This window comes from Haliotis rubra, unplaced genomic scaffold (genome assembly GCF_003918875.1).
Source record: "Haliotis rubra isolate DU_JTF1 unplaced genomic scaffold, ASM391887v1 Scf331, whole genome shotgun sequence".
Classification (NCBI taxonomy): domain Eukaryota; kingdom Metazoa; phylum Mollusca; class Gastropoda; order Lepetellida; family Haliotidae; genus Haliotis; species Haliotis rubra.
In genome coordinates this window covers 369445-374196 of record NW_025767004.1, presented here as the reverse complement: position 1 = coordinate 374196, position 4752 = coordinate 369445, and the positions used below count along the sequence as shown (strand labels likewise).

Genomic DNA, 4752 nt, shown 5'->3' with positions numbered 1-4752 from the left:
AACCCTCTGTCACAAAACATACACATTAACAGCAGATATACATCCACCCTTTCCAAGAACCGAAAGCAAATTTAAGCTAAAACCAGGTGACGGTAGGTCACTTCTATCGATTGTTGACGATAAGCTGAAACAGCTGATACCCTTTCCAAGAACTAAGCTATCTGCAAAAATCACCCTTTCCAAGAACTGGCAAGCTGACAAACACTCGACTTTACACTCTCAAAGGTTATCTGATTAAACACTCTACCCGGGGGCAAAAGTCCATGACACAAACACGGGAGGTTACAATAGAATTCGACTATGGCGCATTCAAATTAAATTAGATGTGTTGTTCAGGAAGGTTGTTTGCTAATTTGTTTGTTTGTACGTGATATTCGGTTATTTTGGTCTCATTTATCACACTACTTCAGTAATAGCACGACATCACAGGCTGTTCTCTGGTCGCGAGGAGGACATGGGCTGATGTACTCTGTATGCTTGTTTATGTTTATGGATCAACCCATGAGTCCCGAGGGATCAGTGAGCAACGTATTGATCTTACCGAACCACTGAATGTTAATTTTGAACTGTTTGAAGCACGGATATTAGGCCCCAATTGCTATATAAAGTTGTAGTTTTTACTCACATTTGAGAAAACACAGAAATGCATTTCCCAGAATAAACTGAAATTGATGTTAAACTCAAACATACTTGAGTTGTTTGGGCTTATTTATTCTAAAAATGTAGTTGATTTAAAATTCAGCTGTTTCAAATTGTTAAACTCAGTTTGAAATTTGAGTTGAAACTTAAGTTTGTTTCGAGAAATTGGGGCCAGATCATAATAAGGAGTACCAGAATTAGGCAATTATTGCCAATACGGAAAAACACTACTAACACCATGTACCAAATGAATTGCCACAGTTCGGCATTCCCAGCGAGTAACAGAAAATGTTACTCGCTTGGAAGCAAGGTACATCGACTGGCTCAGCCAATCAGAATACGACATTTATGTGTGCGGTAAGATAAGTTAGTTTGAATATGAGAGATAATTATCTGCGTAATTATACACCTTAGACGATTTCATCTTTGTTGAAACAAACGAGCATGGATACGGTTTTAACAAGACAAATAACATAATCATCCTGGACTTGACCACGTGATCCGGGCACCTATGGGACGAGAACTTTTGTCAACTTTGTCACTCGTGACGCCCACAACTGATGTAATAAAGGGTATATATTTCGGTATATAGAGGTACAGTCACCAGATCAGGTGCTCCTGTCGCAGGTATAGCGATCGCACTTTTCATATGTAGTTCAGCTTTGCGAGTGATGACTATATATCCAATAGGCGAATGACCCAATTTTATGATTGACGATAAATACCGGAAATTACCCCTGTATAGCAGTAAATTTTACAAAACGTTTACCACTCAACTTTGCTGAGGATCGCCGCTACGAAAGGCGATGCGTGAAATTGCTTGCATCTGTTAAAATAGCCAGTAACAAGATTGAGTGAAGATCTGTTCAATGTCCGTTGTCATGTGCCCCACAACTAACTTGACTAAGAATAAGGATATATTACGTAATCTGAAACTACACATGAAAGACATAAACACAAATTTATTGTGTAAAATGGTGATACAGGACAGGATGCGCGTGGGTCGGTCCATGCGGACTCTGGTCTCCCTCTGTGAGGTGGTCATCAGAGCTGGTTGGCTGGTTTGTTGTTTAACGCCGCACTCAGCAATATTAAGGCTATAGGATCTGTAAATAATTAAGTCTGGAGCAGACAGCCTAGTTATCAACAGCATGAGCATCGATGTACGCAACTGGGATACGATGACATGTGTCAACCAAGTCCTCAAGCCTGACCACCCGATCCCGTTAGTCGCAGCTGAAGACCAATTCTCTAACCCGGATCTTCACGGGTTGGGCACCAAGCCCTCTTGCGGAAAAGTCTGGACAGCATCTAGATTATCAATCAAATGTCCTGGCGCCATGTCCGGCATGCCAAGTTGACGTCATTTTCAGCCCAAACCAAACAGTGGTGCTTGTGATGTCGAATCAGAGGCCTATATCAGGGGCCAGAAACAGTGGGTGCCGTTGTTTAAACGTCGCGTGGACGACGACTATACACAACCCATTGACGTGAAGCTGGTTCCCAGGGCTAACTGGTGGTATCATCAAAAGTGACCTGTCTTTAACAGGTTCGACGCCGGGGCGCTTTTAAGCCCGATTTAACCCGATTTACGGCAGTTTTACACGCTGCAGGTACTTGTTATGTTTCGTACATCGACCACAGGGGTATATGACAAGCTGAGTCTGGGCTGGGTGTCATACGCTGGGTCTGCCTACACTTGCTGACAAACAACGTATTAAGATGGAATTGAGATCACAGACAAAAGTCAGGTAAAAGTCGATTGTCATTAAAATTCATCTGTTACATCATATAATACTAATGGTGTGTGAGATACAGTGACTTCTCATAGCTCCACAATAAAGGTGCTATTACATATCAAGGCCTATATGATATATACTTTACACTTCTGTATCAAAGTAAATGTATTGATGTTCATTTGTTGAGATTAATGAAAACGGGAATGATGGTTATGTATCTGTATTCAACACGAAATACGTAAATAGTAGTCTCCGTCCAATGTCGCCATTTACAGTGATTTTGTTTATGACGGTCGCTCACCTGTTCTTGAACACCTGGTATCATCACAATTTCATATATAGATATATATTCTAAATAAATGTATATCATGTATACCCTGGAAGTATATCATGTATACCCAAGCAGTATGTCATGTATACCCCAGCAGTATGTCATGCATACCCCAGCAGTATATCATGTATACCCCAGCAGTATATCATGTATACCCCAGCAGTATATCATGTATACCCCAGCAGTATATCATGTATACCCTAGCAGTAGGTCATGTGTAGCCTTGCAGTATATCATGTATACTCCAGCAGTATATCATGTATACCCTAGCAGTAGGTCATGTTGCCATGCAGTATATCATGTATGCCCCAGCAGTATATCAAGTATACCCCAGCAGCATATCATTTAGAGCCACGTGTATTACACCAAGCTTACGTTTTGATGACATCATACCTAACCCAAGTTTCCTTCCTGTATCCTCCATTACTCCACCATTCCTAAAATTCTGTAAAAGCAGCCAGCATAATTACTCCCCATTGCAGTGGTACATGGGGCCGCCCGAAACATAGTCCACCCTGTGATACAACTGTAAGCTATTACTGTACGTTGATGAAAGATCATTGAAAGAGATACTTTATTAGTTAACCTTTTACATAAAACAGAACGTTTGGTGATAGTGGCAAAAGACAAGAGGGTTGCCTGGACTGGGAGGAGTACTTCATGGCCACTGCATTTCTGTCTGGAATGAGAAGCAAAGATCCTGTGACGCAGGTAAAATGGGGTCCACATCTCACGAATAGTCACCCTACATCAACACGATTGTTCTGCTCAAAGTACAGTGTGCACTCACCAGACGTATATGGTATTATCAACCACCCTCGCCTACAGAATGATGGTACTTTACCCCAATCCTATGACATGCTGGGGAGGTGCTTTGCCCAAGCAGTGTCCCTAAAAGTTGTAACGAGAAATAACATCATGCATACGAGGATTATGTAGTAATCATGGGTTATTTGTAGGTCGGAGCCTGTATTGTCAATCCTAAGAAAAGGATCGTCGGGACAGGTTACAATGGGATGCCCAACAAGTGTAGCGATCGATTGTTACCCTGTTCAAACGTCAGTGCCGCAGACAGTCAGTCACTCAGTTTAGCAGCCCAGACTGGACGACGTCCGCGTGTTTGGCGGGGATGTTTTTTTCTTTTATTGATTAGGGTTGCACGTAGCAAATACTCATTTATTGTGTATACTAAAGTGGAAAATTCGAAAGTGAACTTCCAAGCTGTATTTGTGGTCCCCTTGTTTTGCTGCTAGTCTGCCATGCGGAGATGAGTGCAGTCATAAACAGGTTCTCAGCAGACTTGGAAGGCGGCACTATCTACGTTTCCCTGTTTCCATGCAACCAGTGTGCCAAGATCATCATCCAGTCCGGCATCAAGGAAGTTGTCTACTACTCCGACAAGAAAAATGACAAGGAGGAAGTAGAAGCCGCGAAGATATTGTTTGAAGAGGCTCGTGTCAAAACTAGGTTTGTAATTGTCCTAACCTAAATGGTTCCCCAATGCTTATTTACTCTTGATACTGCTTCTGGTATTGAAGCCAGTATATATTAATCGTTTACATCTGCATGGATTAGACTGTAAAAAGTTTGATGGTATAATTTTCAATAAAGTAATTTTCTACCAACTGGAAATGTGAGTCTTGAACCCTATTTCCACAGCTCGGTATATGTCAGTCATTGGTAGTTACATTATATACATAATAACAATAAAAAAAAATTTAAAACAAAAATGACTCTGTAACATACAATCTTAAGATTTAACGGAGTGTCACGTTCCATTTCATAAAAGAGTCTACAAAGATAAAATCTAAGGTCTTAGTTAACACAATTGGGTTTCATTTGAAATCCACATCGTCTTGTGATGACATGTACATGATTGTTTTTGTTTCCATAAAGAACGACTTTCGTAAAACTTAAACCATACATTGACTGTATTGATTGACTGTACTTACAATAATCGTGCTTGTTTCAGACAGTATGACCGGAATAAACGCACGAAAGTTGAGGTGGATTTCGAGTCCATTGAAAAAGAGCCTCAGCCCC

The 4752-nt window shown here is 41.0% G+C and overlaps 1 long non-coding RNA gene across 1 annotated transcript; it reads left to right on the top strand.

Moving 5' to 3' along the window:
• Window positions 1-3979: 3979 nt before the first annotated feature.
• Window positions 3980-4752, top strand: LOC124284239. The gene is made up of 2 exons (XR_006900507.1): window positions 3980-4176; window positions 4682-4752. It is a non-coding gene; the product is annotated as an uncharacterized LOC124284239 (long non-coding RNA).